This window comes from Cupressus sempervirens, chromosome 10 (genome assembly GCF_028749045.1).
Source record: "Cupressus sempervirens isolate cs-2001-9-10 chromosome 10, ASM2874904v1, whole genome shotgun sequence".
NCBI classification, from domain to species: domain Eukaryota; kingdom Viridiplantae; phylum Streptophyta; class Pinopsida; order Cupressales; family Cupressaceae; genus Cupressus; species Cupressus sempervirens.
Genome location: NC_143127.1, coordinates 322,960,030 through 322,986,472, shown reverse-complemented (window position 1 = coordinate 322,986,472; position 26,443 = coordinate 322,960,030).

Here is a 26,443-nt window from a genome sequence, read left to right as displayed (position 1 = left end):
GGTACATAAAAAATAAGTTTAATAATTTTAATTAAATATAGAAACATTAATTTAAACATGTTTGAATTTAAAAGTACTAGAAAAATATAGAAGGTCATTACTAGAATTGACAAAGAATTTAATATCAAGTGCACACAATTAACTTTCAAATAGAACTAAACTCCTATATTTTACACAACTGAACTCATATATTATCAAAAAAAGTGAAGTCATATTGTAAACAAGTGAAGTCATATATATGTAACACAATGTGAAGGATAGAAATAGAAGTGAACTCTTGCTTTTAAATGTTTACAACATGTTTCAATTTCAAAATTAAAAAAAATTGACACATTTCCACAAATGAGGTCTTGCAAAATAAAATTAAAGAAAAAACACAATGTGAAATGTTAGTAGATCATAAATTAATAAGCCATATTTGTATTATGTAAATATGTGCAATGTATGCACTCACTATGTGTAATTGCACAAGATGTTGATGTTGGATCCACCTTAAACATTTAAATTTGCATAAGTTGTACTTGAAACCTAAATAAGAGGTATATATAATTTCTCTAATTTTCTATTGACAACACATACATACATTTGAATTATATAAGTACATATATAAGAAGAGCGCAATAAGGAAAAAAAACTTAGATGTGTGTATTTTTTAGTCATCCCACTATACCATTGTAATACCCCAAAATTGGCTCATTGCCATGATCACCAATTCTAGTCTATTCTGATCAATTCTAAGACCTATTCTAATAGGCAATTCTTATTCTGCATTCGTCATGCTTATTATTTAATTCCTATAATATTTACTCTTATTAGCCACATTAAAAACCTATTGATTAATATTTAATTTAATTATTAATTATTTATACTTTAATTAAATTAATTTAGACCTTAAGGCTAGTGTACTAAGGAGTTAAATTTATTTAATTTAATAAATATGCCTATTCTAATTAATTGAATGAAATTATTTAATTAAATAAGAACAGGTATTTATGAGGTCATATCTCATTTTATTAAATTAAATATCTTTGCTGATTCTACCCTTCAGTTCTAAATGGAAAATCTGAGTGAACTCTCTCTCAAATTGGAAAAAATCTAGTTAACTTCTTCTCACACTCATGAAAAGCTCAGTTAACTCTCCTTTCTTATGGAAGTTTCCATTTTAATTGAATCTTGCTTCAATCCTGACCGTTGATCCGAGTTGATCTGACCCACTGATGGATTCCAGGAATTCTATTTAAGAGACTCCTAATTCCTTATCAAAGTGGTTGAATTTTCATGCTATCAAATTGTTGTCGCATTTTGCACTCACCTTACTTTAGCATATTCTTACATCTTTTGATTGTTAGCTTAATTGTCATTTAGATTTAATCTTCCATACATTTAGATTAATTTAATTTACATGTTCTTAGATTAGAATTCATCTTTCATTCTAGAATACTTTGCATGATCATATAGACTAATTGCATTGCATTCAAATCCTTTGTTCTTAGAAGGTCTGGTTTCCTACACCTCAAATCTGAGCACATTAATTAGGCAAAATCCTTCTAGATAGAAGGAAATAGGTCACTCTGTCAGACCTCTTGGATAAACAGCTCAATGTTTATTCCACGATGGTTTCGCAAGTAATGACTAAGTTGAAGTGTTTGTGAGGTTAAGAGGCCCACAATTCACAGTTACAACCATCTGCATCCTCTCTATTTTGTAATACATGTGTGATTGCCTTGTGGTCATACATTGAAATTGTCCATAATACCTTATTGGCGGGTCTCCATTTGTATCTTTGTAATTTGATATTTTTTGCCACAACCAAATGAGAATAGTGTAAAATCTTTTTTTTAGATTGGTAGTCTTCAAATATTGGTAAACCATTTCTTCTTGCTAGGTATATACATAGCTAGGTGCTAGATACAACAGCAAGCCGAATTGGATGCTCAAAACCATCATCATCTACTTGATAACATATCTATTTTTTCTTAGGTTCCACATAACTAGCTAGCCAATACTCATCTTTTTCATCATTATCATTAGGTGCAATATCCTACAAGATAAGATAAATCACATAAATAATTTAATTGCATGTGTACATAATAAATAATCTATGAATTGCATGTAATTGAATTATATTAATAACATGTACATAAATAAATAATATAAATTGAAGTATGATCACAACAAAATTTAATTAAATTGAGCATACCAAGTTGTATGAGGTCTAGAATATGACCATAGCCTTCTGATGCAAATGTAACATTTGGGCCTTCATTTACTATATCATCTTGAAAATGTGTGTTAGCAAATGCTGATAATTTCTATTTCCAATCTTCAACCCATTATATATTCTTTGATTCTTCCCATTCACCTACAAGAAAAACTGACAAAAAGAAGCAAGCTTCCTAGTCCATATAGTCCAAGTGTTAGAATTTGAACTCCTAAATGAATGGCATTTAGTGGACACACTAATTTCCTCACACTCATATCATGAAAGGATATTCTTCTCTTCAACTAGAAGAAGAAATGCCTCATTGTAGAGTTCTAACTTGATTCTATATATAAATATCTTTTATACCATTCCACAATCTCATGTGCATTTTTGAATTTGGCTTTTTCCTCAAATTTTAATTGCTTTATACTAAGGGTTCTCTTAATGCATACACCAACACCATCATGTTCTCCTTTACCGTGAGCAGCCTCAAAAGAAATATGCATATGTTGGATATTAGTTTTCATTTGTGTCCTACTGAACTAATAAAATATACTAGCATTCTTGGATTATCCTATACAATTATCTAACAATATCCAATGTTGTTTCATTTGAATTTATCTCTTTCTTGAATAATTGTAAAAGATCTTTAAACACTATTGGACAAACTCAGATGGATAAATTTTACTATCACTCATATATAAATGGTACTCTCTAAATAATTTTTGATCCTCCCTTGTACTCTCAGATGCATGCCTATAAACTATAAGAACAAAAATTTCTACTTTCATTGAATTGTAATATTGTTCTTTTACCTCATCTTGGGGTGCAATTGTGTAGGTCTCTACAAAGTCAACAACTAAAAGTATAGTACCAATTTGAAATGTATTCTTACATATGTGAAATTTTCCATCAAGCCATCTATCATATTGAGAGTGTTTTTAACATATTTTGGTATGATCACACTATTAAACTCATCAATAAATATATTTCAACCAGCTTTATTTGTAACTAGATCACACCTTCTTCTAATCATCCCATCCTTCAATGGACATTCAATAGTTTTGAATCTTTTTACATGAACTAATTGTTGTCCAAAAGTAGTCAAAGAAATATTACCACACATATTGAACATGTACCACAAAAACATGCATTGGAAGGAGAATATTGGTCATTGGGTGGCTTACAAAACAAATTTGATATGAAATCTTTTATAGTTTGAGGTGCTATTTTTATACCAAATTCCTGCAACATTTCTTTACTATGCATTACCATGTATAGATCAAAATACATCATAATAGTAATGAAATTGAACACGAGTTTTACAACATGTGATTCTTTTCTTGATAATCCTTACATATCATGGTTTACACTTTTCAAAAGATCTTTGACTAATGGTAATAGTTAACACCTTGTCATCTAATTTTTTTTTGAATAATTAAGTTTGAGTCATGTCCAAAAAGGTATTTAGGATGTGGATCACATATTTTTGAGCCAACTTTTAGTTTAAGAATATCTCTTGAATTAGGTGATACTCTAGTATTATCTTGCTGAAAATTTTCAACCAAACTTTTTAACTCACTAATAAGTTTTATATCAACTCTCAAAAGTCTACCACTAGAAGTCCACGAACTATTTCTTGGATCACATTCAAAGTTAACCTTCTCTTAAAAGATCTTTCTAAAGTTTTACAACTCACATTAAAATATTCATTTTTTTTAGTAATTGATTTTTTAACTAAATTTTTTGTTATTGCTCATTGTGGTGCACTCTTATCTTTAGAGAAACTTCTCTTTCCAATAACATTAAAGACACTAGAAATAGTGGATGCAACTTATTTTAAAGATTCATTTTTATTCTTGGGTTTTAGCATTTTAGACATACTTTTCCCATATCCTTACAAGTCACAGGGCCAGTCAGCTAGCGCTATTCCATCCATAATGGCTAAAATAACATTGCATCCTTCTGCCATTTTTGTAGGGTTTCCATATGATGTCCTACACTAGGCAAGAATGAAGTGATTTGCACTTTTTTTGGGACCCCTATAGCAAAGTATGAATAAGATACTCCACCAAAATTTGAATAATTCCACATAACTACTCTTTATTCAAAAGAGAGTGGGCCACATCCATGGTCTAAAATTCTATAGGTCAAATTCTTCATTGAACTCAACCCCTTCTAATTTTATATATGTCTCTTCTCCATCATTGGGTAGGACCCATAAAAGAGTAGGTTGCTCAAGAAACGTGTTGTGGGTACCCCATAGCAATAATCTACCTATAAAATAATCTGGGGACAATAAAATTATAGGTTAGGTAGGGGATGTGAATGATTTAGGGTTCTATGGTCTTGTACTTGACTTGGAATGTTTTACACACTATGTTGTTTATTGATTGATTAGTCGCGCTTTGGCTCTAGCTTTGTTTTGTCACTAGTTTTAGTGTTTAGGACTGGAAATAAGTAGGACTAACTTAAGAATCAATAGGGTTGGGAATGAGCGAAATGTCGGTCTGGTGCCCTAAGACTACTTGGCTTTATTTATAGCCTTGAAACACCCCCATCCACACTAGGTTTGTTGCATTACTTTTCATTACTTTTTCCTTTTTCATTTTAGACATTTTAATTTGTTACGACATCAATTGACATCAAAACAAAAATTTCTTATAATAAAAAATGTCTATATAATCTATTAGCATGTGTCCTAATCTATTTCCATGAAACCAATCCATGTAGATTATCTAGCGCATCATTAGAAAAATGAATATTATGTTCACACATTTTAGTACCATTCAAAAATGTTTATTCAGTACTTGGTATTTCCATGTTTACATTCATATAATTGTTATTTTCAATTTGCATTTATTTTCAATATTATTTGGAATTTTAATCTCATTTTCATTTTTTTATTGTATTTCTTTGAGGCTTGAATTTCCCTTGGATTTTGTTGTGCATAATCATTTGATAATCTATTCTAATGAAGGAAACCTAAATCATTTAAATTTTAACCTACTTCTACAATATCACTAATTTCATCATGAGAAAAAAATTGAGGGTTTGGAGACACACCTATATTGAATATTTGATTAGAATGTGCACCTAAATATCCTTATATTAGGTTCTCTTCTTCAACCTCTTCATCCATTGTGGTATTATCAATGTATTTCTCTTTGAAAATAATATTTAAAATTGAAGACCCAACATTTCTCAACTCTATAATTCTTTTTCTTCTCTCTCATTGATGTTGTGTTTCCTTCTCTTTGTTTGTTGCAGTCTCCTCGCTTGTCAAAAATTTTAGTTTCTTCTTTCTTCATTGTCTTGATCTCATGTTTGCACCCATTTCTAATTCAAATTAATAGCTTGCAAATTGTAGAAGATGGTAAGAAAACATAATAATTATGATAAAAATTTGTTGTTGCAGCTCAAAACTCAATCAATCATTGCAATGATTGATAACTACTTTGTGGTCATCTTTTGGGACCCAACGAGTACTTAACAATTAGGCACCAGATTATTAAAAGATTAGGTGCCTAATTTGTAGAATTACTATTATTCTAATGCCACGAGTGGGAATTTCCCTCTGGAATCAAGTCTTTCCTTGGGGAAAGGCATGGTACAGGCTTGGTGGGACCAAGCCTGTGCCTATATGTATGCAATTTTGACTAAGGCAATTATTCAACAATTTTAACGATTTTTGTAATTTTTATATGGTCTTCCCCATTGAAATTTTTTACAAAACAAAAACCCATTATAGGTTTTACTATTCCTATTTCAAAAATATAAAATTTATAGTGTTATGACTTTATTTTCTATTTTTCCATTATTTATTAGTCAAAAGTGTCTCTTAAACATAAAATAGTGAGATTCACTTAAACTTTAATAAATCATTAATTTTTTTATATCTCTTAAATTAATTTACATGTCATCAGTCTACAGACAATTCTTTTAAAGTAAAAATAAATTAAGTAAATTTTGATTAAATTATGGTGTCCATGCATGAGAGGTTTTAGAAATTAGCTTAATTGTCAATTAAAAATTAATTTAAAAAATATTCATTAAATAATTAAAGAAAATTATTCTCATCATTCTTTGGTGTGTCAAGTAACTTCCTTTAAAAGGATTCACAAAAATTCATTTAGTTGTGTCAAATTATGGTGTTTGTACATGAGTGCGGTATGGTCCTAAAACATGCATTTTAAAGATCCATATCAAAAAAAAAAAAATCTATCATATGGCTATACACATAAATTACATATTCAAAAAGGGGAATCTAGTCACTACAATTTTTATTTATGAGTTTTTTAATATATTTAGTCTCTAAATGCCTCAAATTTTGGCATTAATTGACAATATATTTCAAAAATAGGAAAAACACTTGCACTTTTTTGCCAAAAGTGAGACCCAACTTCTTGCACTAACCCTAATTCTTTCTTGTTCCAATTTTGGTTCTAATTCTACATGGTCAACATTATTTATTTGATGCTCGACATTACATGTCTATGACTTGACATCTTCTATCTGCTTCTCGATGCCCACTATCTACTACTTGACAACCTGTTGGTACACCTTGACATTTTGTGTCTACTAGGGAAGTACAACATTATTTTCTTATTTAATGAGAGTTCTTGGAGCATCATCACCCATATAGATGAATGTACTATAAGATTAAGGTTCTATTTTACATTAAACATCATTTCTTTTTGAAAATTCATCAACTTTCACATTTGTACTTTCCAAACCTTTGTTAGTATTAGAGTTCAAACACTTGTAAACTTTAGTCTTGGTGGTATATCCTAAGAATATGCCTTTATAACTCTTTGCATCAATTATTCCATTACTGTTATCTTTGAATGTATAACATTTTCTTCCAAATGTTTTCAAATATTTCACATAGGAGCATATCCATACCATAATTTTAGAGGTGTGTCATTTGTACCTTTCTTGACTTGTACTATATTTAAGGGATAGATAGTAGTATTGATAGCTTCTCTTCAATATTTATGTGATATATTTTTCTCCATCATCAATATTCTTGCACAATAAATTATTGATCTATTTCTCCTTATAGCTATCCCATTCTAAGGAGGGTTCCTTGGTGCTAATCTTTTAATTCCTCTATCATTGTAGAATATATCGAACTCATTGGAAATGAATTCACCACCTTTGTTAGTTCTCAAGCACATCAGACTCTTCTCTATTTCCTTCTTAGCTTTGGCCAAATACCATTTAAATAACTAAAACACATCATATTTAGCTTTGAGAAACATCATGGTCATCATCATAGAGTAGTCATCAACAAATAGAATGAAATACTTGTCTCCACAGTAGATTTGAAAACCATTAGGTCCACAAAGGTTAGTATGAACCAATTCTAGAATATCACTAGATGTGTATTTTTTTCTCTTGAAACTAGATTTGGTCATTTTTCCCAATTAAAATTGTTTACACATAGCATTTTTAGGCTTCTTTAGTTTTGGCAACCCTCTTACTTTCTTCATTTTATAAATGTTCACCAAATTGTCAATTTACATGATGTAACCTTTTGTGCCATAACCAAACATCTTCTTGTTGTGCAAATGAACATATCTCATTAGATAAATCTAGATAGAAAAATTTACCACTTGTATGATCATCACTTCTAATCATCTAACCATTAGCATAATATATCTTGGCCTTTCTATGATCAAATTCAACTTTGTATCCTGATTTTTTTAGCTATAAAATACTCAATAGATTATAGTTAAGTCCTTTAACCTAGTAAACATTGTCGCACTTAATTTTGTGAGTAAATTGAATAGTTCCTTTATCATTCACAACACATGGAATATCACTACCAAATTTAACACATCCACCTTTCTTTGGTCTAATGTCTTCAAATTCATTTCTCTCACTATTCTTATGGTTAGAAAAACCACAATCAATTATCCATCTTTCCCTCTTGTTCACATACAAAATTAAAGTAGTTTTTTTATCTTCTTAAAATATTCTTTCATAGCAACATAGACAAGGGTATGTATAGGATCATGGTCAACCAGACTATGCTCTTAAGTGGCAATAAAAAATCAAAAAGTCATTGTTATGTCAACTTGACGTGCAATTTTCTACTTGTTATTAAATTTATATCAAAAAGTTGAGAGAAAAGAATCTCTAGAAAATTGAATCTAGTTTCTAAGCTACTAGGACTTATCTCAAAAAAATAAAAATTGATTGGTCAAAATTTTGAATTTTAATGCAATATTGCGAAAATTTTAGAACAAAAGAAAGAAGTAGATGTATGTCTGACCACCTTAATCAAAATCAAATGATAACATTTTTTAATAATATTCTAGATATAAGTAGTAGACTCATGCTTGGATGTGACACATATTTTTGGGTATTTTTATTCTACATAAATAATAATTAATTAATTTTTGATTTAATTATTTTTGGAATTAAAAAACTCTCGTGTCTGACCACCTTAACTAATTCAAAACTTTGCAAAATCCAATTTTTCATTTTTTTCCCTCATAGTAGAAGAAACATAGAATGTGATGCATCTTTTGGATTTAAAAAATGTTGTACCATTTGAAAGTTATAGTTGTTTTTCAAGTAGTGTGTTAGTCAGCACTTTATATGTAACTCCATTACAAAATAAGTAATAATTACTTACTAAACTCATAATTTGAAAAACCTTACATTTATGAAAATATAAGAACATTCTTAAGAAACACTTTTCTTTTCATCAAATTTTGGTGAAAAAAAAGTCATCAGCTACATGTTTGAATTAAAAATCACATAAAAATAGGCCAAAAGGACATTTTAATGATGTTTTTAAAGTTGACCATATATGTTTGGTATCAAAAGATATAGTAGAATTTATAAAGATATTAATTCCATTCATTTAGTATCAGGATGGGTGGGAAAAATGTTGGAATAGATTTTGAAAAGGTTTGAGATATTTCAGAACTACAGATTTTTAAGATTGCCACTTTTTGGCACACCATGATCCTAAACATACCCACAACTTCATCATCATTACTCTCAGATTCAGTATCAATTTCTTCTTTAATAATATAACAATATTTATTACCTTTGTCATCCTTGTTCTTCTTGTAATCTTGGTCATCTCTTCTTCCTTTTTACTTGCTTTCTTTTCTTTTACCCATGTCTTCCTTGTTAAGACATCTAGCAATTGTTGAATACAATTGATTAATTGTGTATTATCTTTAATGTTATACAAAATGTCATATCATTATCAGTAAGTGTACTCAAGCAGTGAAGATAGTGTTTTCTATCAATGAAGCATTCTTGAGTTTGCTTAGTTTAGAAGATAGTGTATATCGAGTTCACTTAGGCATCAAAGGAAAGTTTGTGAAAGTTGAGTGTATACCAAGCTCACTTAGTTAATGAAGAAAATTATAGATGAAATCAATATTAAACAAGCTCACTCAAGTAGCAAAATAACTTTTCCAATATGTAGTATTAATTGAGTTCACTTGGTTAACACAAGAAAATCATTTTTGAGTTAATGTCTATCGAGCAGGGTCAGCTAACAAAGGATTTTATTGTTTCTAAATATTGAGTTCAATTGATTGGTTTGTTAGTTCCAGCCATCTAAGGAGATGAATATAGATTATTCTAAGTTATATTCTAGCTGGCTTGACAATATGAAAGATACATATAAGGTCAAGTTGAGAATTATAAAGAGAGGGCACGTGGAAGATAATTGAATATTTAATGTTACTAAGAGGAAGTGAATTAGAAGGATAAGAAGAATATCATTGTGGAGCTAAAAGATACATTAGATTAAGAAGGATAAAGTATACAAGCTAGAATTGAGATTGTTAAGTAGCAATTTAGTTGCATAAAAAATTCAAGTCATCTCATTGTTACTCTCTAACCATTGTAGTAGTGGTCTAAATCTCTTAATAGAGTTGGCCTAATAGCTATTTGTAAATCCTCTAAGAAGGTGGCATTTCTATTAGACTCTCAAAACAAGTCTAACAATACCACTCTTAATAGGGTGATTAAATCCTCTAAGAGGGTCAAGCCTAATAGTGCATTTTGTAACCTTTAACAGGGTTGTCTCCTAATAGGGCTCACTTCAAAAGAGTGAAAATCAGTAACTAGTTGCAATTGGTGATTTTACCAAATTGGGTTTCCACATTAAGTCTTGATGTCAAGTGTGCTCATGTTATTTCTTTTATGTGTTTGCAAATAAGTTAAAGTAATGTTAATCATAGTTAACTTCTTTAAATTTTTATGTTAAGCATTTGCCAAGCTATTTCAGTGTTTATCAAGTTACAACAATTTTATGTGTATTTGTCGAGCATCAACAGAGTTTAATTTTCACAGAGTTGATTTGTACTAAAATATAAGGCATCTAGGATTTATTTTTATGGTAACTAATTCACCCCTCCCCCCTTATATTTCCAACAATTGGTATTTGAGATTTTGGTGCTTGTAGAGAAAGTTTTGAGGACATAAGCTAAAGATCAAGATGTCTTCTAGAAGGGAGATTCTCAAGTTTAACAAAGACAACTTTGTAGCATGGGAAGAACTTATGAAGTTACATTTGGAAACTATTAGTGATTCAGGTTGTATGTATCTTGACACTGAATATAAGACTCCTACTACAACACTATTAGTTGAAGATATTGCTAAAAAGAAAAATCATAACATCGTGATCATTGACATTGCGCTTGCTCTTAATTATGTTGAATTTGATGAAGTCAAAAGCTATACTATAGATCATGATATGTGGATCAAACTAAAAGCCATCTATGGAGAAGATGATAATGAAAGAACAACCAAAGCTAAAAGTATCAGAGGAAATTTTGATCAAATGAAGTTGAGAAAAGATAAAAACATTGCAAAATATGTTGAAAGAGTCAAAGCAAGTGTGAGTGCAATCAAAGGATCTATAGGAGATATTGGTAAAAAAATAGTTGTAAGAAAGGTAATCAAAACCCTTCTTCATATCTATGAAATTAGACTATCTACTATTCAAGGAATGAGATGTGACACAAATAGCAATATAACTTTGGATTCTCTAGTTGGAAGATTGACAACTTTTGAGTTCGATAAATATAATAACTATGTTTCTACTTCAAAAAATAATGAGTTTTTGTTTGAAGCCAAGCTTTCACTCAAGAAAAGGGTTTAGAAATCAAAGGCCAATCAATCAAGAAGTGAAGAAGAAAAAGAAAGTTTAGACAATGATCTTCAAGTTGTTGAATCTCTACTTGCAAGGAAATACTCCAAAGATAGAGGAAAGTACAAGGGTAAGATTCCTCTAATATGTTTTTCTTGTGAAGAAGTTGGTCACATTGCTACTAGGTGCCCAAATAGACAAAAAAAGGATGAAAAGAAAAGTAATAAGTACAAAGGAAAGAAGGAATTCAAAAACGACAAGGACTACAATGACCAAGGTAACAAATCTTGTTTTATGACCAAAGATTTTGATAATAGTAAAGATGAAATGGTATATATTGCTGTAAAAGATGAATTTAATGATGAAAGAGATAAGATGACACTTATCTCTCATGTTAGCAAAAATGATACATGAAATATTGATAGTGGCTGCTCACATCATATGATTGGAGATAAAACAATGTTTAAGCACATGGAATATTATGATGGTGGTAGTCTGAGATTTGGAAATAGTGAACCTTGTTGCATACAAGAAAAAAGGATGCATCTCATTAACCAATGAACTTATATGTGACAATGCTTATTGGGTTGAAGGAATAAAGAAAAATCTACTGAGTGTGGCACAATTGAATAATATTGGATTCAAGGTAGAATTTATGAATGGGAAGGAAAAACTTTTGGATGGAAAATGAAATTTGGTTGGATCTAGCAAACAAAAAAAAGGTAATCTATTCTATCTAGATCTTAGTGAAAGTTCAAGTTTTATTGCTCAAGTAGAAGAAAGTTGGCTATGGGACAAAATATTATGTCATGTGAACTTTGATAACCTAGTTAAGAAAAGAAAAAATAGAAGAGTAATAGATATTCCTAGCTAAAAGAAACTTAATATGGGTCTATACAAAAACTATCAAATTGGTAAGATTGGAAAGGCTAGTTTCAAAAGCAAGAACTATCATTCTAAAGAATTCTTAGAACTTGTTCACATAGACTTATGTGGACCTATTGGAATAAAAAGTTATAGTGGAGATATGTTTTTCATTCTTTTATCTAAAAGAGAAAGCTGAATTGTTTGAGATCAGACAGGGTTGGTGAACTCATTTCCAATGAATTCAATAAATTCTACATTGAAAAAGAAATTAAAAGACAAGTACCAACCCTTGGTACACCTCATCCGAATGGTATAGCTGAAAGAAGGAATAGATCCATCATGGACTGTGTAGGGGAACACTAATGATAGAGATGAATGTTGCAATAAAATACTAAAATGGAAGTAATCAACACTACAGTGCATACTTTGAATAGAGTATAGATAAAGAAAGACTAAAATCAAACTCCTTATGAACTATGGTATGGCTAAAAACGCAATGTAAGTTACTTGAAAGTATTTGGAATCAAATGTTATATCTTGAAAGAATCTAAGAAAGGAAAATTTGATGTCAAAGGTGATGAAGGCATATTCTAAGGATAGTCATGCAAAAGTAAAGCATACTAATGCTTGAATTTGTCTTAGTTAGGAGCTACCAAGCTATTACTAGAGAAAATTTAGTCTGATAGACTTGAGTAATAGACAGTAGGACCCAAGCTTAATACTAAAGTTCATGAAGAAATCAGTGAAGCAAACTCCAAATCCAAAGAACTCATGTTAGCAAGATATGTCAGAATGCAACATGCAGCTGATTAGATCATTAGAGACAAGTCATATGGAACAATGACAAGAAAAAAATTGAAAGTTACATGTTTACTTGTTGAATTTGAACCTAGAAATGTTAAAGATAATTTGGATAAGAAATTTGGATTGAAGCAATGATGAAGAAATATAATAGATAGAGAAGAACAAAACCTAGACTCTTGTTCATAAAGCCAAGGATAAAAATGGAATTGGCACAAAGTGGTTATTCAAAAATAAGATAAATGAAGATGGAGAAGTTTCTAGAAATAAAGGAAGGTTATTATGTAAAGGTTATTCTCAAGAAGAAGATATTGATTATGGTGAAAGTTTTTCTCCTATTACAAGATTAGAAGGTGTTAGAATTTTACTGACACATATAGCTCATAAAGGTTTTTAAGTTTATGAAATGAATGTAAAATCTACATTCTTGAATGTAATTCTTTATGAGAAAGTCTACATAGAATAACTTGAAGGTTTGGTAAATCCTAGAAAAAGAGACATGGTCTATAAATTACACAGGGCATTATGTGGTCTCAAGGAAGCTCCCAAAGCTTGGTATGAAAGACATCATAACTATTTGATACAAATTGTTTTTCAAAGAATAAATGATAATAATAGTTTGTATATCAAAGAAGGATCAGACAAGAAGATTGTGTTGGTAGAAATATTTGTGGATGACACTTTATTCATAGGAAATGATGACTTGTGAAGGACATTTTCAAAAGAAATGAGTAAACAATTTGAGATGTCTATGTTTGGAGAGATAAAAAAATTTGTTGGATTGTAGATCCAACAAAAGAAAGATGTATCTACATTACTCAAACTAAATATATTACAAAGATACTAAAGAAATTTGGAATTGAAGATTCAAGACTAGTTGGAACCCCAATGTCTACTAAAGATAATCTTTCCAAAAATGATGATTCCAAAGAGGTAGATTAGACCACATACAGGTCAATGATTGGAAAATTGTAGTATGTAGTGCATACAAGACTTGATATTGCATTAGCAGTCAATATGGTGGCAAGATTATCAATAAATCCCAAAGAAAATCACATGATTTAAATCAAAAGAAACATGAGATATCTTAAAGGTACTAAAGAATATGGTTTTTGGTACAAAATGGGAGGCAATTTGGATTTTGAGTATTCATAGAAGCTAATTGGGTAGGAAGTATTGATGACAGAAAGAGAGCCAATGGTGGAGCATTCTTTCTTGATAAAAGACTATTGTCTTGCACAAGCAAGAAATAATATTCTATTTTTCAATCCACAAAAGAGGCAGAATATGTGGCAACAGTAGTTAATTTTTCTAGTATTGTTTGGTTCAAACAACTATTGGTAGATATGAGGATAGAGATGAAGGATCCAATTGTTATCTCTTGTGATAACACTAGTGCAATCAATATATTAAAGAATCTAGTGATGCATACCAAAAAAAATACATTGCCATAAAATATCATTTTTTGAGAGAATTGGTACAAGATATAGAAGTAAGATTAGAATATGTAAATACAAAAGAATAAATTGTAGACATATTCACCAAGCCATTATCTAAGGATGCATATATGTATATAAGAGGTAAGTTAGGGGTCATTCTCCTATCAAAGCTCACTAAATGAAGTTTAGTGATGCACCAACCAAATCATGTTGAAGATCAATTAGTTGGTGCAATATTGACAAGGGCATATTGAAAATGAATCAATACTTGAGGTACATTGATACTCACTAAATATTTTTTTTTGCATGAAATGCCAAAGAGGGAGAAGTTTTCTGTCATATCTCAAAAAAAAATTGTAAAGAGAAAGAGAAATTGATGTCAAAAGGGAGAATGAACTTGGTCTAATATCAAAGACTTTTTTTTCTATCAGAAGAAGTTGTTGCAGACAAAAGTTTTCTGATAGAGGGAGAAATTGAAGATAGAAAGAGTTCACACAAATAGAGAGAGTTCTCATGGATGAGAATCAAAATAAAACTAGAAGCACTACTAGAAAGAAGATTCCATAGAGGTAAAGGTAAGTTCAAAGGTAAGTTACTGTTGTGGTATCCACAACACATGCCCCATTCCTCACTAGGAACGGGACCTGCTACTTTCTTCTGACTCCTAGGCTCATAGTTCAAAAATTAAAAGAAGTAGAAAGTCTCATTTAAATCAGTTAGAGTAAAATTGAAAATTCGAAAAAAAAAATTATAAAAAAAAAATTGTGTGCGCGCATATCGAGGCACGTGCACTTTGTAAGAACAAGCAAGGAAAGGGGGTTCTAAAACCCCCTCCTTCCTCCTAGTCATTATCATTTTTTTCACTTCCTTTTATTTTAGCTAAGAGAGGAAGGTGAGAAAAATCTTCCCCCCCCTCTCTCTCCATTCACATGTTGCACCCGCCTTTAGGGCTGGGTGCGTCGCGCCACCACGGTGCCCTTTTTGGATGCATGGCGCACACGGCGCTGCACACTCCTTTAGGGCTGCACGCATGCCGCGTTGCCTCACCGCCCTTTTGGATGCGCAGCACGTGCAGTGCTACGCACGTGCCGCGCTGTCGTGGTGCCCTTTTGGGTTTGCGGTGCGCACGCAACACTACGTGCGCCTTTAGGGCTGTGCACGGCCGCGGCCACCACCCTCATTTTTTTAAATTATTTTTTATTTTTTATTATTTTATATTTGATCAAAAAAGCCAAAAAAAAATTTAAAATTTTGAAAAATAAAAAAACTAAAAATTAAAAATTAAAAATAAAATAAAATATAAAAAAATATTAAAAAAAAATCATAACTAAAATAAAATTTGTTTTTGAATATCGTTCTTTTAATGTGTTTTATGTATCCAATAGTTAATCATTTTTATTTTTATTTTTTTATGATGTGCAGGTAATACAATCAAATGGCATCCACATCTGGATCAATAGCAAAGCCAGTCGTATACAACTTCCAAGGCATAAACCCAAAGTCACGATTGCACAATGAACACTCTGAGATGAAAGACACAAAACTTGGACACACAGACTTGGGAGAATTTTTGAGGGTTTGTAACAACGCAACTGAAAGATCTTCTTTGAGATCTACCTTAATATGGTCTGGATTGGTAAATGCAGATCACATCCTAGGACTATTCAGTTAGCTGAATTGATTATGACCTTATCCTAACATTTTGTTCCCGAGGACAGGGTGGTAAAGAGCATCACTAGGGAAATAGTCTTGGATCTATGACTTGATAATATTGAGAGAGTCTTCCACTTACCTAGACCTGATCAGTTTATTAGGCTCTCATATGAAGCAGCTGAGAAGTGGCATAAGGATCATCACCAGGAGGCCATAGACATCATATATTCCTCATACTTCATTGAGAAGACATCTTGGGGAGAGACGATCAACAAAGTTGATATGGCTTAAGGATACATGAGGGATGACATTGGATATTCAATCATTCTCCTGAGTAGAGTTATGGGATTGCCTCAACAGGTCATCTTGCTTCATTCATGGTTAATTTCATTAAAACCATTAGACACGCAAAGATGCCACTGGATTGGGCTACCACACTTAGTGATAACTTGTGTGATCAGTTGCGAACAGTAAAGGACACGAAGAAGTTCTATATGACTTCTTATGTGATATATCTACTTGTAGCAAGAGCCACTGACTATCCTGGGTTGTATAAAAAGGGCAGTATGTAGGATCCTAATGCATGGCCATATATAGTTTATCCTCAGTTAGTTAAGAAAAAGCTCTCACCACAAAGCAAAGAGTACAGGATTGTGAATGATGCCTTTATCTTTGCCATCATTCGATTCATCGAAGGCGACTATGGAAAGAGATGGTCTGATGAGGCTAAGGCACAGATCACAGCTCTCGGTGCATATTTTATCCAATTTCAGACATTCACATACATTCGTGTTGGTGGTGCATCTATCCATCCAAAGAAGCTCCCAAGGTACCCAAGTGACAAGTTGGTTCTGATGGAAATTTCTCAATAGATTCAGTCATCCTATGAGAGGATCAAGAAACAACGAAGGCCTTGTTGGGATTGGCCTTTTGTAATACGGGCATACCAAGTAAAGAGAAAGTAGGATATCCCAACTTTTGAGTGGGAGTGGGAGAACTATCCTCTTGAGGAATATTTCTCTCCCCGGCCATTCTTTGACAGTGTTGGTAAAGTGGAAAATTTGGCAGGAAAAGAGTTCTACCACAAGGACGCCATTGAAGATCATTGGATGAATGCCACAAATGACTATGATGTACGTATCAGGGACTATTGTAGAATGACTTTGTATTTAGCAGAGAAGGCTCTCCATTTGACCATCCTAGATGAGATAAGGCTACAAGATTCACAGGAGCTACTAGATCCCTTATTCAATATAGATAAAATTGGCGAGAGGCCCATTCTGAGTGTAGAAATTGATAGAGAGAAAGGAGATGATATTAATCATTGAGCAAGACATGTCATCAGAATGATAAAGAGTTGGATCAAGAAACCCTTTCCACTTGATCCAATTTCGGATACAGTGATATTCCATATACATGCTCACCCAGAAAAGGTAAAGGGGAGGAAAGTCATAGTTCCTATCTTTGCGCTCCAGTCTCCTATCAGGCCAGAAATGGTCTACCAAGTTGATCATCTAGTGGGATATTACCATCCACTAGAGAAGAAGAAAGAAAAGAGGAAGAGAGCCTCTCCTTAGAGGATCCAGACATAGTATGTTGAAGAACATGCCCCTTTGCAGCAACATGAATCTACTCCCCAGGACCCCCACGACTTTGGGATTTCTCATATCTAGGTTGATTAAATTCCATTACCTCCTATTTTTTCAAGCCAACAAGAGGAGGGAGAGATTCTAGAGACATCCATTCCTCTGAATCATCAAGAGCTCGCTTCTCCTATGGTTCTACAAAAGCAAAGGAGGGTCAAGGTTAGAATGAACAAGAGGCAGAGAGTTCATAAAAGATTAGTGCCTAATCCATCTATTCCTAAAACCATTCCTGAGGAAGAATAAAATGAGGATGAAATAGAGTCATATGGGGAGGAAGAGCAAGTGCCTCTACAAGGGAGAACCTGACTTGCCAAAGCTACAGAATTGGAAAGAAAGAAGAATGTCACAAATACCCCACCACCCACCCAAGCTGAAACAGTAGAGCTCTCTTCATCAGAGGACAAAGTACAATGATGGGTGAATGAGAAAATAGAGCTAAGTGATGATATTCTCTCCATTCCATATTTTGATTTCATGCCACTAGGTATAGAATTGGTTGGGGATAAGATTAGAGATACTCCTATAGGTGAATTTCAACAACAAGATTGGACACAGATGACACCTGAGACATAAAGTCCTCATCCAACGTCCCCATCTTCACCTCAGTCTATGATGGTAGATAAGGTTTCAGTGACACCTCCACCTCCAAGTTCAGAGGAACATGTTCAGAAAGAATCATCATTACAAGGAGAACCAGAACTAAGGACTAATGAGCCACCAAAAGAGGCACATGTAATGGAATGTATACAACACCCTTCCCAGGAAGTTGAGTATCAAACTACGGGATCTACAAAAACTAAGACTATAGAAGAAGAACCCTCATAATAGGAAAATCCAAGAAAAAATGACAAAGGGAAGGAGGTAGCTAAACACATCCCTTCATCATCTAGAGCTAAGGTTGAAGAAAGACACATCCCAAGATGGTTCCAAAAGGAAATAATGAGAAGTGCTAAGCATCAAGTCCTTGCTTTAGAGGATGATATATGTGACATTGCAGAGATTTTGAGCAAGCATGACTCTCCATTATAGGATGCAACACCATTTGCATTCATTACCACTACTCAGAATCAGGACCTATTTGCACAAGTGGCTCATCCCATAAAAGGTATAGATGAAGAAGATGTCAGCCTTCAGGACTATGAAGTAAAGGATATCACATTAGGGAAACCTACACGGGATACTTCTCGACAAATGATGACTATGGGAGTCAAAGAGGTTCTTAACCACATCGAACGTGATGAGATTGAAATCAAAAAACTTCAAAGGCAAGTTGAGATCTTGAAAGGATATCTAGCTGAAGTTATTGGTCCTCTTGATTCTGAATGCCCCGAGGAGACTTTGACTACCATTCTTAAAGAAGGGGAAGGTGTACGACTCAATCCATTTCTGAGAGCTTGTCAGGATTGGAGAGACAACCTTGAGGATAGGGGTATCATTATAATTACAGAAAGTCTAAAAATATTGCATGCTACACAAGAAAATGTTGATAAGATCATGGAAATTTTGAGGCAAGACTTCAAATTATGGATGAGGTACGGGTTTGGAGCAAGGATTTGCAAATTCTATAGGCCATAAAAGGACAAAGGTACTGCATTATGATTGATGTATATACTGGCGAAGAGCTAGATGTGATAGATGGTTGGATAGAAAAGATTGCAGAAGGAAATAAAGTGATGGAAACATTGCATGATGAGATACATAGGCTCAAGGACAAAGCTTGAGAGCGAATTTTGGAAGTAGAAAAGTTATATAGTGATGCATGCCTGGATATTTTTGAAGATGAAGAATGAGAGAAGCTTTTATCAGTTGAGGTAGTTGCAGAAAACTTGAAAAAGACATTAGAGGAAGCATCCAGTGATGAAGACATCAGACAAGCCTTCAGGACAGAAGAAGCATTGTTAGAGTTGGATACCAAACTTGGGGATTTTGCAGAAACTCGAATTGAGGTGGACAACTATAGATAGAAGGTTAAAGATAAGAATGAGGCTTTGGATCTTCTCGATGCTGCTAAGATTACTGAGATTATAGATAAATTCAAGGGAAAATATCCAAACATATCTTTAGGATGAAGATGAACAAAACCCAGATGCCACAATTTCAATTTTGACACTTAAAAAATTTTGAAGTTTTTGACTCAGTCGAGGTCCCCAGGTCTGCAGGTCTGCATTTTCATGAAGCTCCTCAATTTAGAGGTGCGCTGATAGTTGACTGCCAGTTTCAAAAATAGCACTTTCCATGCATTGGAAACACATTTTGATGGCAAGTTAACTCTGACACAAATCAAGTGAAGGGCCAACTTCTATTTTTGGGTGTCTCCATGCACTTCTACTTTGACTGATGGCTTCTTCCTACTTTCTCTCTCATGCTTTCATTGTTTTTGACATGTAAAGGGCTCATGCATCCAATTAATGAATAAAATATGGATGGAGTCCCTCTAAGCACCAGTTAGATGGTTAGTTTGTATATATTTAGTTTGTTTTAATTTTTTAAAGCATTTTATTGCATTAAGATATCTCTCACTCTCAACACAAATTGAGGAGATGATTTCTTATAAATACCCCATTGTAAAATGTAAAAAGGGCCACCATTATTATGCAATAAAGTTATGCTTTTGGTGCTAGCTTTCAGAGTGTAGTTATTCTTGCCTGGATGTGTCATTGTTTTATGGATTTTATTCATGAGATTGTGATTGAGCCAAAGGTTTATTGTGTTTCTTCTAGTTGTGTGATCTTTTAGTTCTGGCATTTGCTATAGATATATGAATTCCATTGATGTAATGAGCTTGAGAAGAGATCACTCGACTGTGTCTACATAGCTTTTTGTCTCACATGAGCACACTTTCCATGGCCTTGTGATTTGATGAAGAGTGAAACATCATTTGATTTGTTAAAGATTCTCACCAACGATTGCATCGGTAGATTCTAGGAAGCGCTGCTCTTGTTTTCATTGGTTTCCTACTGATTTCTTTGAAGGTTTAACTTCCAACATGTTGTGTTCTCTAGCTTATGTTCGTTTAGGAATTTCAATTTCAAGTTATTTGATTTCATGTTATTTTCTTTCAGTTTCATTATTTTCTTTGCTAACCCCCCTATTAGAATAGGACCTCATAGTAGCTGCATTGTTAGAGTTGCATTCATTGAAAAATAGAAAATGCAAAAATATTGTTCTTTTGGTGTGATATTTTGAGATAGTGAACAGATTTTACATGATTCCAAGGTAAAAGAGTTTTTGGAACCAGCAAAGGCCTCCTCGTGAACATTCACATTTATCTTCTACTGAGCGAATTTTGGTACGTCGCAAGACAAACACTAAACCTTGGAGTGGATCCTTAAAAAGATTTTCTTTTCAAGAGAGGAATTATACTATGGATTCCTACCGTTGACCTCATGCAAAATGAATGCCCAACAGTTGCCTATCATTTCTTTTAATTGAAATAAGATTGGTCATATTGTTGATAGATGTGCAGAGAAGAAGAGCCACAAAGGTATTGATAAATACAAATGTAGAAGAAATGAAGACATCAAGGATTACAAAGACAAAGGCAAGAAATGCTACATTGCTGAGGGGGATGATTTTGATGAGCATGATGATGAAGTGGTGTATGCTATAATGAAGGATGAATATGATGAAGATGAGGCAACTGACTTGTGTGAACAAAAATGATAGATGGATCATTGATAGTGAATGCTCACATGATATCACTAGAGACAAAAGTAAGTTCATTACCTAAAATTGTTATAATGGAAATAGTGTAAGATTTGGTAATGATGCACCATGTTTGATAAAAGAAAAAGGTTCTATCAAACTCATAGATAAGATCTCATGTGAAAATGCTTACTATGTTGAAAGACTAAACTACAATTTGTTGAGTGTGTTACAACTAAACAATTTGGGATGCAAGGTTGAAACTAAAAACAAGATTGCAAAGATATATGACACAAATGGGAAACTGATTGGAAAAGGTGATCAAACTAGAAGTAATCTATTCTATCTTGATATAGAGGATGTTACTTGACTAGTTGTAAAATTTGATAATTTATGGCTATGGTAAATAAGGTTATTTCATGTTAATTTTGATAACTTGGTTAGTATCAGTAACATGAAGAAAGTTATAGGTTAGCCTAAGTTGAAGAAGCCTGATATTGTAATATGCAAATAGTGTTAGCTAGGAAAAATGACAAAGTCAAGTTTTAAGAGTAAAGCTTATACCTCTAAAGAAATACTAGATATTATTTATTTTGACTTGTGCAGACAAATTGAAGTACAAAGCTACAAGGGAGATAAGTATTGAATGTTATTTGTTGATGATTATTCTAGAATGATGATAGTCATATTTTTGAAATAGAAATCTGATGCTTTTCAAATGTTGAAGTGGTGCTTAGAAAGAGTTTAGAAGGCAACAAGTAAAATTCTAAAATGTTTGAGATCTAAAAAAGGAGAATATTTCACATCAAATGAGTTTGAGATGTAATGATAGAGGAATCAAAAGACAAAAATCTGCACCTAGAACTCCTCCACAAAATGAAATTGTTGAAAGAAGAAATAGTTCTATAATGGACTATGCTAGAACACTCATGATAGAGAAGAATATTGCTTTGAAATATTGGAGAGAAGCTATAAGCAGAACTATCTATACCTTGAACCATGTGCAAGTCAAGAAAGGTACTCATCTTACACCTTTTTAACTATGGTATGGATACTCACCCAATGTGAAGAAAATGTTACATTCTTAAAGATTTTAGGAATTGTAAGTTTGATGCAAAAAGTGAAGAAGATATATTCCTTGGGTACTCCACAAAAAGTAAAGCTTACACGTGTTTGAATACTAACACTAACAAAATTGTGGAAAGTGTAAAAGTGAACTTTGATGAATATATAGAAGTATAGTAGGATGAATCCATGAAAAAACTAGAAGAAAAAAAATCATTTGTATACTTTTATGATATAATTCTTGATGAAGAAGATGTTGCAAATCAAGTTACAAATCAACAACAAGTTTTAGTAACTACCAAGTCACATCCTACAAATACCAAGTTTCATTTAGCAACTGAGCTACATTCAAATACTGTGTTATAGAATGAAGTAGTTGCACATTCTGATTCTAAAGTTAACAAAGAAGTACATAGTAATTTTGAAGCTAAAAGACAAAATGAAAAAAGAAGACTTGAGCCAAGATTGTCGAAATATGTCAAAAGATATCATCCTACTACTAAAATATTTGGAGATAAATATATTAGACCAATGAAAAGAAATGGATTGAGAAGTGAATCATCTTTGCTAAGCATAAAGGAGCCCAACTCACTAAAAGATGCATTAGAAGATACCAACTGGTACAAACCCATGGAAGAAGAGATTGAACAAATTGAGAAGAATAAAACATGCAATTTAGTTCCTAGACTAGAAGACAAAAATGTGATTGACACCAAGTGGGTATTTAGAAACAAGCTAGATAAAAATGGTGAAGTCACAAGGAACAAAAAAAGATTAGTTTGCAAAGGATATGCATAAGAAGAAGGAATTGACTATGAAGAGACATTTTCCCCTATTGCTAGATTGGAAGGAGTAAAAACTCTACTTGCTAATGCTGCATACAAAGGATTCAAACACTATTAGAGGGATGCTAAATCTACATTTTTTAGTGGTACATTAGAAGAAGAAGTTTACATGGAATAGCCAGAAGGGTTTATTGATGCTAACAATAAGAATATGGTATGTAGACTACATTAGGTTCTATATGGATTGAAACAAGCATCAAAAACATGGTATGAGAGACTTCATAAGTATCTTGTGAATATTAGATTTGAAAGAACTGAGGATAACAATAATCTATATATAAAGACGAAGAAAGGAAAAGGCATTTAGTGATCTAAATTTTTTGGTGATGATATCATATTTGGAGGTCAAGATGCTTTATGTAAAGATTTTGCAAATCAAATGAAGCTAGAATTAAAAATTTCTATGTTTGGAGAGATCAATTTATTTGTGGGTTTCCAAGTATATTAGATGAAATATGGTATACATATCACTCAATCAAAGTATATCAAGGAAATATTGAAAACCCTTGGATTGGATTATTCAAAACTAGTAAGTACGCCTATGGTGATAGGACACAAATTGTCAAAGAATGGTGATTCAGCTGAGGTAAATCAAATATTGTATAGGTCTATGATTGACAAGTTTCAATATGTAGTACATAACACACCTGGTATTGCATTATCTATAGGGATTTTTGAAAGATTCTTTGCAAATCCTAGGGAGAAATATTTAATGGCTATTAAAGACAATAATAAGATATCTAAAAGGAATAGAATAGTTTGGTCTATACTACAAGAAGAATGAAAAATTTGAATTACGAGCCTAGAATAATGCTGATTGGATTGGAAACATAGATGAAAGAAAGAGCACCAATAGAGGAGCATTTTTCTTAGGTAGAAGACTAGTACATGGACTAGCAAGAAACAAAACTGCATGTCACAATATACTGCTAAAGATAAATATGTTGTTGCTACTATAAATTACACAAACATTGTATGGATCAAGTAGCTACTCAAAGGAATGAAGGAAGAAATCACAGAACCAGTAATACTTTTTTGTGATAACACAAGTACTATCAATATATAAAAGAATCTAGTGATGCCCACAAAGAAAAAACACATTGCAATCAAGTATCATTACTTGAGAGAGTTAGTTCAAGATAAAGAGGTGAAGATAGAATATGTTAACTCAAAGGAGAAAATTGTTGATATCTTCACAAAACCATTACCTAAGGATGCTCATGAATATCTAAGAGGTAAGCTAGGTGTGATACTAGTATCAAAAACTAATTAAGTAACAAATGGAGTGACCTACATCAAACAAGTTGACTGCCAAATGTTAGAAATTGATGTAGAAGGTCTTACTTTAGGAGCTACCTAAAGTAATCAAAGTGTTGAAACTTCAAAATAGTCACAAGCTAGGTGATATAGGGAGGTACTTAAGAAACTACAAAAGCCTATGTCTACATGTTTAAAATGAATAGATGATATGTCTTTGGCATTGTTGTCAAAGAGGGAGAAATTCATAAATTGATCATCATCAAAAGAAGAACATTATGGGAAAAAGAGATAATTTGATCATCATTAGAAAGAGATATAAATTTTAGAAGGAGTTAATTACTAATGTTACTAATCAGAAGAGAACTATAGAGAAATCCTAATCTACGTAGTAGGAGGGAGTTACAAGAAGGAACTCAAAGGTATTTATAAGAAATATTTTTGTAACCTAATTAAAAGATGGAAGTTGTTAATAGATAGAGAAAGTTTGAAACAATTTTTCTTTCTAGTGTTGACTTACTATTTGAACCCAGTTAGTTTGGTTAAACAAAGTGTTTTACCATTTATATGAATTGGTTGATCACTTTTGTTTTCCATCAATGCCAAAGAGGGAGATTTTTGAGATCTAATTGAAAAGATCATTGTTGAAAGAGATTATTGAAAAATGGAGATTGTTGAAGAAGACTGTATGTTTCAATCATTGTTTTGTCACTGACATCAAACCTACTATTTACTACTAAGACAATTTCTTATAAGATTTGAATACTATTACTTTGTTGATTGATGAAGAGGATTTGATCAATAAGATGTAACAATGGCACATAGAGGAAAGCTTGAGTTATGATTATGTAATGAAGTACAAGGATTAGTCTAGATAGTGATGACATGATGCATTGATAAACTACTTAAGGTTACAAAGGTTAGTTACACTTAGATATTTTAGAAGAGCAAGTTACACAAAAAAAATTTGTCAAGCTTGATTGAATGGATAATAGGTGCTGAGCAAAGATAGCACAAGCCAAGTAAAAAGTCAGTTGGAGCTAAGTCAAAGAAAATTCTAGTGTATGTCAAGAATAATAGTGGATGCCAAGTAAAGTTTAATGGATGCTAAGTGCTAGTAAACTTTAGTTGATGCTGAGTAATATTATAGTGGATGCCAACCAATGTAGTATGTGCCTAGCATCAGAAGATTGATAATGCAAAGCTACTAGATTATTTGAAAGATCATGAATTTGATGAAATTTAGCCAAAAAATTTATTTTCTTGAAATTTGTGAACCAGGTGGAAGATAAGGTTAATGAGTTGGAGGCATAGAATTCAAGGTAAACTATTTTTACAAAAATTCAAAGAGGATTCTAGGAGAAGTTTTTAGAAGAAAGATGGAATATGGGGTAGATAAATCGTATTCCACCTAATTTGTCAAAACCCTAAAATGGACGATAAAAAATGAGTAGCAAAATATCTTAATTTCTTATTTATAGGAATAGCAGGTCCTAAAGCATAAGAGAGAGGAGCGAATTGGATGCAAAAATCCAAGGAAGACAACAAGTCAAGGATTATGCTTCATCAAATGACCTAAAAGGTGACTGCATTGGTGTTCTAAGCAAGAAGGCTTAAGAAGATGTATGTTTGAAGGGTGAACAAGCTATCAGAACTACAATATATGAAGGTCAAGTAGAATTAAGGACTAAATAGTGATTTGTAATCTGGAAGAGAAGTTGTAAGTTGTATCAAATCAAAGCTCTTTTGTTACTCTCTAATAATTGTATCCATCTAGGGTAAGTCTTTTGAATTAAGGTTGACCTAACAATCATTTTTAAATCCTTTAAGTTGGTGGAATTTCAAGTGAATGGCCTAATGTCCTTTAACTAGGTCACACTTAACAATGTGTA